The sequence below is a fragment of the Canis aureus genome, chromosome 16 (genome assembly GCF_053574225.1).
Source record: "Canis aureus isolate CA01 chromosome 16, VMU_Caureus_v.1.0, whole genome shotgun sequence".
In the NCBI taxonomy this organism is placed as follows: domain Eukaryota; kingdom Metazoa; phylum Chordata; class Mammalia; order Carnivora; family Canidae; genus Canis; species Canis aureus.
Genome location: NC_135626.1, coordinates 61257276 through 61272419, shown reverse-complemented (window position 1 = coordinate 61272419; position 15144 = coordinate 61257276). Strand labels below are relative to the sequence as shown.

The window sequence follows — 15144 nt, the reverse complement described above, 5'->3', positions numbered from 1 at the left end:
CAAAGAGCTTCCACGGGCGACTCAAGAAGGTCAGAGGCACAGGGCACGTCTCACTCACACAAGGCTTCCGGGAGGGGTTCCTCCTTCCTTCCCTCCCAGGCCTGGGAGAGGTGGGAGTCAGTCATTTTCAGGGGTGCACTGTGGCCCTTGCTGGGGTGGGCAGGGCTGGTAAGCATGGAGCAAGTGGCGCAGCTTCGGGGGTGAAACCTGGGGAGCCTTTTGGGACCATGAAGCTCACACCCTTTTGTTTTATGAGAAGAAACTCATGTTCACAGAGGTGTCCCCTCCCTGGGCACTTTGTCCCCAGACAGATGCGTGGCGCCTTTTGACTGAGAACTTGTGTTTCTCACTTGCTTGGATGAGGGTCCACTGCAGACGCGCTTTGAGAGTTTCACCCCCCGGGGTGCCAGGGTGCTCAGTCCTTCCCTGACCCCTGCGGCTCCAAAGCCCATCTCCGTAGAAACGGCTCTCCCCCCATCGGTGCTCCTGAGCGAGACGGAGCTCTCCCTAAAGTTCAGATTAACATGGATTTGAAGCAACATGAATTTAATCTTCTCTTTCCGAAGTAAGATACGGAACGTATCTGGGCCCCTTTGCCCTCCTGGCTAATCCCCTATCCGAAGTCCGACGGCCAGAGCCCTGGGCACCAAGGACGGCTGAGAGCCCCACACTCTTCCTGGTTTCATGCGATCTGGATATTCCCAAGAGCGTCCGACAGAAGTAGAGCTCATAGAGATGGAGGTGAGCTGTTAATCTTCTGTGGGGTTGTCTGCGAAGCCGAGCCTTCACTGCCCTCTTGCTCCCGGCTCTGGCCAGGTTTGTTATTTCTGAATGGACGGGGCTGCGTATTGTGCTTCTGATTCCACATCATCCAGAAATAAGCAGTTTCACTGTTGGCCTGGTTTCTGTGGGGAGAAGCCTTTTCTGTCTGCGCTTGAAGTCTTCTGCATTTTGCAGGCAGATCTAGTCCTGCATGAAGGGGCTTGGTCCAGCTCCTTTTATTTATTCATTTTTATTTATTTTATTTATTTGAAAGGTTTTATTTATTTATTCGTGACAGGCACAGAGACACAGGCAGAGAGGGAAGCAGGCTCCATGCAGGGAGCTCGATGTGGGACTCGATCCTGGGTCTCCAGGATCACACCCTGGGCTGAAGGCAGATGCTTAACCACTGAGCCACCCAGGCATCCCAAGGTCCAGCTCCTTTTAAGAGGACCTGGCAGGGACACTGGTGTTTCTCCAGCTCGCCACCCCTCAAATCTCAGAACCCGCTCACATCACCGCAGTTGACAGGTAGGAGAGCGGCTGCCGCGATGATCCCCCCTAGTTGTCGAGGCAGCACTGAGGATTTTGAAAACCCTTGAGGACAGAAGCAGCCTGTCTGTGCTCTCTGCCTGTGCTCCATCTACCTGGAAGCCGCAGCACATGTCCCTCAGCTGAAGGGTTTAGGGGCTGGGAAGAGGAGTAGTGGACTTCTATGTGCTACTGTGATGGAAATATTGAGACTTCTACCCTTTTGTAGAGTCAGGAGACTCTGATTTGTTTTGTGGGTTCAGCCTGCCCTAATGCTTTCCACAGTTCCAGATTTTCCATCTTGGGAGTGGAGTGGCATGCACCCCACCCCCCAGGTCTTCATCACGTGTAACAGTCAGTTCTTGCTGTGTAACCAACTATCCTGTAAGTCAGAACGTTAAAACAGTAATACTTTCTAGCAGTTGATACTCATTATTTGTAGATTCTGTATTTGAGAGTTTGCCGTCTTGCTACATTTATTGGCAATCCCAAATCCATACTCATGGCACGTGGTCGTTCATGGACACACGTAGAACAAAGGTTGATCCAGTGCAGGTGCCCCGAGCCGAGGCAGGACAAGGTGACACTCCACCTCGGTGTTTTCAACTCTCATGCTGGAGACAGGTGGTCTACTTAGCGTCACAGTTGTTGCATTTTCGCTGGTGGTGACTTTGTTGTTTAGAATGGGCCCTAGTGTCATCCTAAAGTGTGGTCTGGTCTTCCGAAGCTCTGGGAGGCTGTGATGTGCTCTGTAGGGAAACATGAGCGTCAGATAAGCTTCATCCGGGCATGCATCATAGCGCTGTTGGCAATAAGCTCGAGGTCAATGAATTGGCAACATACATTGAAGAGGACACACACAAGTAGGCTTATGTATCGATAGACTGATGAAAATGTTGTGACCAGAGCCCCATATTTCTGCCAGGGGCAGTGGTTTCAGTATTCACTCCTCCAGGGTTCTCGACTTTTGGAATCATAACTCCAGGAATCTGGAAAACGGACCACATTCTTACTCGTGTGTGTCTGCAGGTTGGCCGGGTGTTGGCTCATCTGGGCAGGGCTCAGCTGGGTGCTTCTCTGCTTCAAGCTGTGGGATGGCCCGAGCGTGGCCCCTTTGCTCTGAGGGGTCTCCTCCTGGGTCCTGGCTGCAGACCAGCAGCTCCCAGGGAGGTCCTGCTGCCCACGGCAGAGGCACAGACCGACACACAGGCCCCTCCAGAGCTGCTGCTTGAATCCCATCTGCTGACCTCCCACTGGTCAAAGCAAGTCATGTGGCCAAGCGCACACCCAAGGGTGGGGAAGTATGCACGCACCATTTCTACAAAGTCACACGATGGGGTTGGGATGAGGGCATGTGAACAATTAGGGGCCATCCCTAGACACTTTGCCCAGGGAGGGTCTCCACGTCAATTGATCAAAAACTTGGGTTGCTGGGGTGGGTGTGGGGGATGTGGCGAAGGAGTCATGGCCCAGAGCAGGGGAGAGGAGGGCATGGTGGGGCACCTGCTCCGTATTTGCCCGGTTGCACCTGGGTGTCCTCCTGTCTCTCTGTGGAAGCACTGCCCCGATACCAGCAGGTTGGAGGGGTACATCTCCCGACACGGGTGACCTGGAGTGTGTACTGGGAGGGACGAAGAATGAGGCAGGCTAATTAATGCAAGGGGGGTGTAGTGGGGACAGCAAGAGAGGAAATCCCGAAAGCTACGGTGGTGTTCTAAATGTTTTATTTAATGACATCCTTTATACACTTACCAAGTTAAGCATAAAGTACAGATCTGTGGGGAGCCAGCCTTCCAGTGGTGGGGCTTGTTCTACAGACCTACTTGTCTTACTAAGAAGAGGAGCCGGGTGGAATTTCTAGGATCATTCCAATTAGGTCTCCTTTTGAAAGCTTGTACCACGTTTGCTTTTTTATTTTTTTCCTTTTTCTGCCTTAGGGCATCTCCCTGGTTCCTCATCAGTAAACGAATCTGTTCCCTTCACATCTGGGACGCAGGGCCTTTGATACCAGCATTCATGGGAAGGAGGGAAGAATAATTAACAGATTAATTAATTATCCTTTATTTCCACTTGAAACAAATAAGGTAGGTTTTTTTTTTTTTTAAGCCAAACAGGTTACACTCGAATAAAAGGCCGTTAGTGACCATTTCAGAGGAACATGTGTTGGCAGTGAACACACAGACTCTCCACCATCCTAGAAGCCCAGCACTTGTATGAGTAGCCCCTCTGTGAGCCAAGCTGGCTTCAGTGGCCTGGCCCGAGAAGTGAAGCTCCACATAGAACTTTACTTCTATGGAAAGAAAACAAAATATCCAGTGCACCACAATTTTACTTCTGCAGAAGAATTGAAAGCAGGGTCTTAAGGAGATACGTGCACACCTGTGTTCATGGCGGGGCTACTCATGATCACCAAAAGGTGGGAGCAACCAAGTGTCCTTCGATGGATGGATGGATGGATGGATGGATGGATGAAGTAAATGTGGTCCATCCATGCAGTGGAATGTTACTCAGCCTTGAGAAGGAAAGACATCCTGACACCTGCTCCGTGGGTGGATATTGAGGAGCTGGTGCCAAGTGGACAGCCCATCACAAAAGGACAAATCCTATAGTATTCCACTGCCATGAGGTGACTTCCTAGAGTCATCTAGTCATCCTAGAGACACAAAGTAGAGGGGTGGGGGCCAGGGGTCAGGGTGGGGACAGGGTGATGGCTGGTCAAAAATATGAATGTACTTGACGCCACTGAACTGGACCCATAGACATGGTTAAAATGGTCACATACTGTTGAGGTGACAAAACTCTGACCCAGAGACGAGTAGAACCCTAACCCTGTATTTGGCCAGGATGGTGGTTTGGTGTTTGCTAAGTCAGTGTTTGGGGTGATGTTGTAGAGTATAAGGTCTGCGAATAATGAGCATCAGCTGTATGTTTGATCTCGTTCCATGTCACACTCTTTGTGTTTATCATCGGGGTCCTGAATTCATCCCTCGTGTTTGTGTGCTGACACTTGTGATCACGGGCTCGGGCCTGACTCAGAGTTCTTATACTTTGCCGTAAAGAGCCATTCTCTGATTTGACGAAATTTCAAGCTGTCCTCCTGGCTGCGGATCTCAAGTAATTTCTGATCTTTGACATGTGCCCTCCATGTTTCCGGCAAAAGTGAGTCCATAGGCTGATGCCCACAGGCAGCCGTCTGGACTTAGTGCTTTGTGCATGTGTCAGCACGCTGGCGCTGACCTCGTGCCCCATGCTCTTATGAGCGAGTCTGTTGGCAGATGAAAAATAATATTTGTTGAGAATAGAATAGGGTAAATCATATTTATACTTTACTCTAGGAACAAAAGTACTTTCAAAAGCATATTTGATTTTGAAATCACCTTTCTGATTAAGAGTCCCTTAAAAAGGACAGTTAAATAAACCATGAGTTGGAAAGGCTCCTTATTGGAGACATGGTTTTCCATCTGTTGGTGGCGTGAATGATGTTGGGCATGATACGTCTGAGCCGCTGTTGTCTACTTTTTTTCTTACCTGTTTTTTTTTTTCTTCTTGGAAGATGTTTCAGACAGGCTCATGCTCCTGAATCTTTCCTTCCTTTGCAAAAAACACTGGCTCTTCCAGCATCTGGGCTGAAACCAGATACCTTCTTCAAAGCCAGAGGTGCCCCTGCCATCCCGGTACAGCCTGGGGAAACGCACTTTGTGCACACACCTCCAGGGAGCAGGTGTAGCACGAGGATGCCATCCCTGGGCTGCCTCCTGGACCACCCAGTGGGGCGTAGGGGTGATCGAGGCCCATGTTTGTGCTCCCCTCCCACTGGGGATCAAGTCCCACATTGGGCTCCCTGCGAGGAGCCCGCTTCTCCCTCTGTGTTTCTGCCTCTCTCTGTGTGTCTTTCATGAATTAAAAAAAAAAAACTTAAAAAAAAAAGAATTGTGGGTACATAGATCAAAGTCCATGTTTAATTTTTAAACCCTCCCTTTTCTCCTGAAAGAAAAAAAAAAAAAGATATCACAAGGTCTAGAGCCTCGGCAGAGCTGGAGTCAAAACCTGCCCTCTACTCAAAAAGTGTGTAACCCTAAGGAGACCCAGACTCTCCCAGCCTTGGTCTGTCCTCTGTGAGACGGAGCTCCTGGCCCCCCGTGTGGCAGGGCTCTCACAGTGAGAGCCAGCACCCGCCTGGCTCAGGCAGGGCCCAGGAGGAGGCTGACATGTGGTGGGGACCCAGGAGGCCATCTGTGTTCACAGGTCCAGGCTGGGCACCTCAGCCCCGCTCATGGAAACCCAGCCCCACCGTCACTGGCAGCCCACCCTGCACCACGCTTCTTAGCAAAGTTGCTACCTAAAGGGCCAGACAAGAAAGGACCGTCAGTGCACATCTGGCCCAGTTCTGTAGCTGGTCTTCCCCTTCCAGGCCCAGATTTGTGGGTTCTCTCCTTGGGCCTTCATGTCTTTCCTCCCCACCTCACCTTGCTGCCACCCACTACTTGCCAGCCCTCTCCCCGGTGTCCTCTCTGTCCCTCTCCCCACAGGTCATGGTCTGGGGACAAGGATAGGACCCGTGAGCATCCTAGAGGCCCTCAGCATGGTGGATTGGAGTGGTCACTGGCCACCATCCCTGGAGCATGCATGTGGATGTGCGTGTGAGGGTATGTGTGTGCACAGGCGTGAGGGTACGTGAGAGTGTGTATGTGCACCCAGGCACACGTGTGTGCACAGGCATGAGGGTATGTGTGAGTGTATGTGCACCCAGGCGTGTGTGTGCACAGGCATGAGGGTATGTGTGAGTATGTGTACGTAGGCACATGTGTGTGCACAGGCATGAGGGTACGTGTGAGTGTGTATATGTACGCAGGGACACGTGTGTGTGTGCACAGGTGTGAGGGTCGTCTCGTCGGCCTTCACGGTGAAAGGGCCCTGTTCTGGGGGGAGAGACTCCGGGGAGAGCTGCCAGCAGGCAGAGGTGGCAGGTGGGGGGGGTTTGGTGGGACGTTGGGACGTTTGAGCATTTCCTGGCTCGGGGGAACAGGCAGGGGTGTGCAGAAAGCATCATCTACCCCACAGGTCAGCACCACGTGGCCATGTCCAGTGTGCCTGGATGACAGAGTCACCACATTGGAGGGAACCTGGCCCATAGCCACAAAGTCCATCACAGAGGCTTCCTGTGAGTGGGTCTTGCTAAAAGAAGGGGAGACTCGGATGAACGGGGGGATGGAGCCGCACATGGGGGACAAGAGGACAGGTGGGGCCAGCCTGGGCAGGCTCCAGACACTGGCCAAGGGGCTGGACGTGAGAGGTGGGCTATGGGTGGCCACAGGCTTGGAGGCGCCCCTTTGGGTGACGGGGGTGACTCTGCAGGACAGCCCCCACCAGCCCCTGCAGCTCCACCCTGGCGCACATCCTCCCATGCCTCACACAGCTCAGTGGGATCCCCAGTGTACACCATGGCTCCCAGGTACAACGGTGGAGACGCAGTCATTTGTGCTGTGTCCCCATCAGGGAGCAGGCACTATGGGGGCCGAGAGGCAGGGAGGAGGGCAGGTGTGTGTCATGGTGGCTGCCCTCCTGCAGCCACCTTTCTTCGGGCCGAGAGGGACAGGTGACCTGGACACCCACTGCCAGGGGAGGAGGGATGGGATGCTGCTGCCAGGGGCCCTGTGGACACAGGGGTCCTATAGTGGCCACATCAGGTGATGTGTGTCAGCCACGGCTAGGCTCAGGACTGTGTCCTGGGTCGTGTGCCCCAGCCAACAGCCACCTTTGTGAAATAGTTGGACAAGGAGCCACAAGGAAATTGTGTGTGTGTGTGTGTGCAGTGCACGTGTGTGGGTGTGTAAGCATGTGAGGAACTGTGTCCCCATGTGGCCTTCCCTCTGTACAGGTGGGAGGAAGATTGGTGCTTAGTGCCCTTAGGATCTCTTTCTACAAGGACACTAACTCTCCTGGGTAGGGCCCCACCCTTATTTTTTTTTCAAGATTTTATTTATTCATGAGAGACACAGAGAGAGGCAGAGATAAAGTCAGAGGGAGAAGCCGGCTCCCTGTGGGGAGCCTGATGCGGGACCTGGTCCTGGGACCCTGGGGTCTTGACCTGAGCCAGTTGGGCCCCAGGGCCCCACCCTTATGACCTCAGTTGACCTTAATTACCTTCCCAAAGGCCCATCTCCAAGTACTTGCACCGAAACAACAACCTAGGAATTTGGGGGGACACAGTTCAGTCCACGGCAGGTGGTGATGGAGGGGAGGAGCTGGGGACCCGGTGCCTGGCTTGGGTGCCCAGACCGACAGGGGAGCTGCCGGGCTACATGTGTGCAGTTCTGAAACCTGCAAAGGCCCTGGAGTCCCCTTTGCCTGACCGAGGTCAGCTGCATATCCACCCGACAGCTGCAGGGACAGGTGTGCGGGGAGGGGGCAGGAACCCCATCTGCACCTGCTGGGGGGCACCGCCTACATCGGGGTGCCCTCTGCACACCCCAGCCCATGGAGGCCAGCTGAGCTTGATGGGGCTGGGATATGTGCTGCAAGGGCTGGCGTGTGGACCACACGGGCAGGGAGGACGGCCCATGATTTCCTAAGGAAACCGGGTGTCCGCTGCCGGTACTGGGGCGGGCCTTCCCCAGTGGCTCCCAACTGCTCCCCACACGCTTCTTTCTGCTTCCCTGTCTTCCGAGGGGTCTCGGCTTCCCTGAGGTCCCAGCCTCGCCCAGACGGGGCTGGTGCTGAAGTGTGCACGAGGCCCCTCACACCTCCCCTCTGCTCCCCGGCTCCCTCCCTGGGTGCCCCATCTCTGCAGGGCCGACAGCAGGCACACCTGTCTCCTGAGGTCCTTTGGGTGGGTGGGGGGGACTGTCATAAAGTTCTGGGCCCAGCCAGCTCCATACCTGACTCAGCCCCCGAGAGTGGCGGTTGCTCCAACGGATCCACCACAGGCGTCCCCCTCAGTGGAATGGAGTCGGGACAGTTCTCTGCCTGCACAGCCCCCCATGGTGGGGTAGGCCTCGCAGGACAGCCCTGCCTTGGGTCCCGGCCAGCAAAGCCCTAAAGAAACGAGATTCCATGGCTCCACTTTGACACATCACGTTGAAAAATGAGGTGCTTTCCTTCTGCTTCCTTTCATTTTTCATCATTCCGGCCCTGCGGGGTGGGGGTGCCCCTGTGGTTCTCTGGGGGCGGCCAAGTAGTGTCGGAGGAGGGGGTGCAGGGGGGGCATTGCTGAGGGTGGGTGGTGGCCACGGAGGCTGCTGGGGCTGAGCCCGGGGACTTCCAGGCCACCTAGCTCCCTGGGGTCCTTCAGTCTTTATCTCCTGGGTCTGCTTACCTCCCTCCCTCTCCCTTCCTCTGGCCTCAAAGGGGTCCCCCCACCTCCATCCCCTGCCCTGTGTTGTCTCGCTGCGTCTTTGTGGGATGCCCAGGGCTGGGAGTCTTTGGATGTCCCTTGCTGACAAGGAGCCCGCATCCCCTGTGTGGCCTCCCTGCCCAGCTGCGTGCGGTGTTGGCATCTGTGGCTTCACGTCTGAGTGAGGCCGTGTGTGTCCCTCCCCATGTTGGACCATTTCCGTTGTGCTTTTCTGTAGAGCAAGGGGTCTGGGGATGACGTCGCCCGACGGGTATGGCAGGCGGGGGGGGGGGGCGGCCCTGGCGCTGGGGCAGCAGCGGGGGCTCAGGGGCCCCGCACGGGGGAGGCAGCTGGCCGCACGAGACCACCCTGGCTTCCGACAGCAGCTTCGAGTTGCAGGCGTTCCGAAACCACTCGCAGGTTCCGTAATTCGCTGGACGGACTCGCAGAACCCGGAGAAGCTGTGCTCACGGTTCGAGTTGACAGGAGCTGAAAAATACGGGTTCAGGTCAGCCAGTAGAAGAGGCATGTGGGGCGCGGTTTGCTGGTGGAGGGGGCCCTCCTGCTTTCCTGGCCTGCCCGAGAATTGCTATGCCCTCGGAGGCCCCCGGAGACCTCCCTGAGGCAGGAGACGTCCTGGGGGCGCTGGGCCCTCTCTTCCCACAGGCCCCCAGCTGGTGGGCGTGTTCTGACGGGAAGTCCCTGACCCGGTGCACCATGTACGTTCTGAACGACCATGTGCATAAACAGTTTTTTTTTTTTTTTTTTTTTTTTTAAGGCAGTACTTTTAAAATGCGCCTGGGATCTTTCTCTTTCCACATCAAGGGAAACTTTGTCAAGTGAACCATCAGCCAATTTGTGTCTTTTAAACCTCAGATTTGCCTAAAAGGAAACACACCTGCTAATCTCATATGACTCGTGATTCTACTACAAGAAAGGACTGGGGGGGAGGCCAGGGGCATCCAGACTTGCACAATAAGAGCCACGCCTTACAACTCCTTGCTGCTCCGTTTTTTCCATGATGCTTTTGTGTTTGTCAACACACCTGACCCCCACCGTCACTCCGTGAGGGGGCTCGTGGGGGGCTGGGAGGGGGGTAAGTCGCTTCTCCCCCACGCGGAGATGGAGTCACCAAGGGTCAGAGGTTAGGGGGCTTCCCCGAGATCACGAGGTTTAATGTGGCCGAGCTGCAGGCACCCTGGGTGCCCCTGGATCCCGTGCACACACGTGCGCACACGCTCGCGTACAGGCATCCACCATTACTAGCCAGCAAACACGAGTTGCTTGCCGTGCATTTCTGAAGGTCCGCTTTGACCTCCCACGTGAAACCTGCAAACGCACAGGTCTTGGCCGAGGTGGCGCTCTGGTGTGTCCTTGGCTTTCTGGTGAATCCCCGCGATGGGCCATCACAGGAGGGAGGTAGGCCCGGGGCAGATGGGCGGCGGCTGGCAGTGGTCTGTGCTCTAGGAGCTGCTGCCGTGTTTGCGTTCCTCGTGGATGGTTCCCGGGGTGGACGGGCTGTGCCCTGGCACTAGGCTTGGCCTCCATCATCCCGGTGCCGACAGCAGTAGGTCTGAAACACACAGACGTGTACACACACGTGGCAGCGCAGCCCACGGACACAGGGAGGTGGTGTGAGGAAGAGGGAAGCTGCGGGGTAATGCTCCTCAGACCCTGTGCTCACTTTGTGCGTGGGGACTTCTCTCCCTCGTCTCTCCCTGAGCACCAGACCCGGGGGACACTGCGGGCACTTGGCACGGCCCCTCCCGTCTCTCTGTCTTGGTTCTGGTCTGTCCCCTCCGAGGCTCTCTCTGGATCTTTGCTGTGAGAAGCCGCCCAGAGCCGAGATGCTGGTGGGGGACTGAGCCTCACGTCCGGCCACCGCCCTGTACGTGGGTGTCTGTGTGCGGCACCTGGCTGGCACACACGGTGTGTCACTTGATTGTACCAGGTGAGCAGCGCTGAGTAGCGCTCCCTCCCGGAAGCCTCCTATTGCAGGATCAGCTTGGATCCTTGTCCTTGGAGTTGCTTTAGGAGATTATCTGATGGAGAAAAAATTGGGGGCAGGTACCTTTCTTTTGTTGTTGAAAGCACTTGGCTGACTTTTAGTGTGGAAGACATGAGTGTGTGTGTTGAGGAGAGCAGGTGCACGTAGGGAGGGACACCCCGCGGCATGCAGCATATGGGGCAGCCCAGAGACTATTCTGCTTTTAAAAAACAATGTGGCCAAATACACATAACAGATAAATTACCATTTTAACCACATTCAAGCGTGCAGCTCAGTGGCATTACATCCATTCATGTTGTTGTGCAACCATCACCACCATCCACCTCCAGAACTTTCTTCACTTCCCAAAACTGAATCTGCCCTCGTCACACACTAACTCCCTGTGCCCCCTGCCCCGGCCCCTGGCCTCCCCCCACCCAACCCACCAACTACATCCTACTTTCCTGTGTCTGGGTCTCCACTTGGGAGGTGGGAGGGGCTGGCTCCAGGGAGTGGGGAGCCCCTCTCAGGGTCCGCAGCCTGGCCCCCACCTCCCCCCAGCACATGCACACTGCCCTATGACCCCTTGCTCTGCCGCCCATGCCCCTCCGTGGGTGGAGTTCTGCGAGTCAGGGCTTTGCCCGTTCGGAACCGCCTGGGCTTTCAAGCATACAAAGGTTCTGTCCTGCTTTTCAGGACCGAGGGATCAAGGCTTGGAGGTCCTCACAGATGCAGCCTGAGCTTCTGAGTGGTCTCAGAGGTCACTTGAGTGCCCCAGACTCAGATCGCTGCTGGTGACATTGCAGCCCAGCAGAGATGGTCACAGCATGGGTTCATCCACTCGGGAGAGGCGGTGGGCCATGGAGGCTGCTGGTGCGTGCTGGCAGTGGCGGGGAATCGGTGGCCGGGCAGCCCCCCGGGGATGGAGGGTGGGACAGTGCTGGCCTCTCCTGCAGCCCTGGCTCCATCCCAGCCCCCCACTGCCAGGCCAGCCAGTCATCCGGCTGTTCCTCCTATAGTCATGGGTATTTAAGAGATGACCAGGTAAGTGGCCAGATGCCACCCCATCGTTGCCCACGGGGGCCGAGACCAGAGCCCTCTGGCCCCAGCAGGAGGACCCGTGTGTTTGGTTCTCCCCACGGGACCACCTCTGTGGGGCTCTGCTTCCCCTCAGCACAGCCAGGCCAGCTTCCCCTATCCGCATGACCTCGGAGCAGACAGGCAGATGGACGGACGGATGGCAAGACTGAGTGGAACAGACGGGGTTAACCGTGTTGAAAGCCCGCAGCCCCCACGCAGTCCACCTTCAGATGCGTCCTAACGTGGGGCTCCGTTTGGGAAGTTTCGTGTGCTGATCCATCTTTCTATGGAAAGGGAGAGATCATTCATCATTAAAGAGTAATAATAATGTGGTGTGAAGGCACTCAGCTGTACATTACCCGGGAAGAAGGGAGTGGGGTGGGCAAGCTATTTTTAATGGTTTCCATGGTGACAGGGATTTTGTTTACAGTGATTTTTTTTTTTTTTCTTTTTGGTCTTTCTTTCATTCCTCAGCAAGGCCATTGCTGATTTGCGCTTTATTAGAAAATGCTGCCGGCAAGGCCCTCGTGTGGACGGGAGTGGGACCCTGAGGGGCTTGGGAGCAGGGCCAGAGTGTTTGTGGGGGCAGCAGGCCCTGGAAGGAGGCTGCTCAAACCCAGCCTGCGTTAACCCGTCCCGAGCATGTCCCTGCAGAGGGGGCACCATCTCTCCTGCCTCCCTGTGTGCCGCCCACACCTGCTCCCCAGAACCCCTGGCCACCTGCTCAGGGCAGCTGGGCAGGTCCCAGTATCTCTACCTCCAGCCCATGCGGGGCTGGTGGGGCCACTTGCCCAGGGCACAGGGCCCAGGGCTGCCGGCTGTGCTGCAGATGGCATGGCAGCTGTGTGCCCTGTGGAAGCCAACGCGAGCGGCTGCTGGCCAGGCCCCAGAAGGATGGCACAGGCTGGGCGTGCAGGTGTGTGCACTTCCCGGGCTGGGGCCCAAGTGGGCTCACTGCTGGCTGCCCAGCACCCTGTGCTTCCCCGCTTCCCCCCATCACTACCACCCAGGTGTGGGCCTGCAAAAGGGAAAGAAAGAAGCCAGTCTTGGGGGTGTGTGGTCGTGGCTCTTCCCCCAGCCTTGGGTTTCCACGCTCCAGGTGAACACCTGCTTCCCAAGTGCCGTCAGCCACAGGGAGAGGATGAGGCTTGCAGTCCTTACTTCGGGGTGGGAGGCGGGGGCTTTTGGCACCTTCCAGCAGGTTCATGGGCTGTGCCGTGTGAGGACTCCAGTGGGCGGACGTCATTTTGTGCTGCGGTTTCTCCCCACACCGCACCATACTCCCTGACTTGGGGCGATGTGGGGTTCTGGAGGCCATGTGGCTGCAGTAGGTTTTGAAAGAGAACCAGACCCTCTCGGCTCAGGGACCAGCCACCTTCCTTTAGGGTAATCTGGACCCGACATTAGGAAGTTGAGAGCCCTCAGCCTTCGCAGCCCCCAGCCACTTTTAGCCGGAGGAGGAGACAGCTTGCACAGAATGCGAACCGGGAGGACCGAGCGGCAGCCCTCCCCGGACGAGGACGATCTGGGTTGGTCTGGGTGTTTTGTTTTGGTCTCTCTCACCTGTTGATGAATTCCATCTGCAAGAGACATTTGCAGGCAATTGTCCATCCCCCATTCTCTTAAAAATCAGCAGAGCCTTTGGGCAAGTGCCCAATTTCCTTTTCCCTGGGAGTGGCTGAAAGAGCACGGGGCAGAGGTAGCTTCCCTTCTCTGCCTGCGGCTGGCTGGGCGCCGCGGTGAAAACTTGATGGGGATGGGAGGTTGGGGCCCCGGGGGTCTGCCTGTCCACACGTGTCCACACGTGTACAGCACACACATGATACACACATACTGTATGGCATACTCGTCATACACACACGTTCATAAGTATATCTGCATATAACCACACACACTCGTATATACACGTCCATCCACACACTCACCCATACAGACACACACACCATGCACACCTCACACTCATGCACAATACATATGAAAACACATACCATGCACACTCTTGCATGCACATGTACACACACTCAGCACATCTCAACGCTCCCACGTACATGCAAACACACCTATACACACATCACACTCATGCATGCACATACACACATGCACACAATCTCATGGCTCATATAATTGGCCCCACTATGAGCATTCACATCTTTGTCTACACAACACACATACCGTGAAGACTCAGCCACACTCCGTGAGGCGGTAGCTGGGCTTGTCGGCGGGCCTGGCACACAGTAGGTGCTCAACGACTATTTGTTGGGTGATTAAATAAACGAGTGAATGAATGCTCTGTGTCAAAGCGCCATAGGAGACGGGACATACACATGAGAATCTGACTGGTCCTGCCCTTGTGGATCTATAGCCTCATCGGTGGGTAAGGATGTGGGTGGGGGACACGCACCTGTAGACAAGAAGGCAGGTGGTTACAGGACAGAGGAAGAGGGGCCAGGAGAGGGGAGCCCTAAGGGGGAACAGCTCCTCTAGCCTGGAGGGAGGGCAGAGAGCCCCAGAGCTGGTGCCCGTAGGCTGGGTTGTCTCCACGAGAAGAACATTCCATGCTGAGGAAGCAGTGCGTGCAAAGGTCCTGGCCCAAGAGTGCCTCGGGTAACCATAGTCAAGTCAAGAACAGGGTTTGGTGGTTTTTGCATCTGCGTTTTAACCAGTGCTGTGCTTTGAGGTGCCCCGATCCCCCTACACAGATGTCTTCGGGACACTTCAGTAGGTTCAGAAGCTAGAACACACACAGAAAACAGGGGGCAGGACAGCAGTACATAACCATCGTGAGTTGATCAAGCACTGATGCTGCCGGGCGGTGCCGGGTGCCCGGGCCTTGGGAAGACATGCCCTGGCAGCGGTCATTACACCTGATCTTATCTGGGGGAGGGAACCTGCCCGGTGCCACAGGAGCAGTGGCCGATAGTGATAGCCCCATGCTGGTGGGCTCCCAGAAGGAGTCTGGGGAGGATGTGTGAACCCCGGCTGCCAGCTCCAGGTCTTGCGCCCACCTGCTCTGGGGTTTTAGACATGACGTCCTGGCTCCCTGCCCTTTTGCACTTCGCTTCTTGCTCAGACTTTTCCATATGGACAAGAGGCATCATGCCAGCGACCCCCCTGAGTATCACTTATGGATTTCAGAAGGTCAAGTGTGTGAAGAGTTTGTTGGCAGCCACTTTATATACCACCAGGATAAAAACAAACAGGTAGTAACAAGTGTTGGGGAGGATATGGAGACAGAGCAGTTCACACGCTGCTCGTGCGTTGCTGGAGGGAACAGAACGTAATGCAGCCACTCTGGAAGGCAGAGATGGCTCCTCGGAGGGTTGGAAACACAGATACACCGTGTGACCGAGCAGTTCCATTCCTAGATATGAACCTTCTCAAAACTGGGAGCACATTCTCCTGTAGTTACATGGGCATGTATGCTTGTAGCTGTACCTATAGGTCCAGGAGG

General features: G+C 55.7%; 1 protein-coding gene and 2 long non-coding RNA genes across 10 annotated transcripts in view; all 3 read left to right on the top strand.

The window, feature by feature from the left end:
* Window positions 1-15144, top strand: part of RBFOX3 (RNA binding fox-1 homolog 3) — a 447258-nt gene that overhangs the window by 174476 nt on the left and 257638 nt on the right. The gene's annotated exons all lie outside the window — the stretch shown is intronic.
* On the top strand, window positions 235-5171 carry LOC144285411 (uncharacterized). The gene is made up of 3 exons (XR_013353687.1): window positions 235-741; window positions 3231-3377; window positions 4847-5171. It is a non-coding gene; the product is annotated as an uncharacterized LOC144285411 (long non-coding RNA).
* LOC144285410 (uncharacterized) lies at window positions 8171-9604 on the top strand. Its single transcript, XR_013353686.1, has 3 exons — window positions 8171-8382; window positions 9047-9134; window positions 9405-9604. It is a non-coding gene; the product is annotated as an uncharacterized LOC144285410 (long non-coding RNA).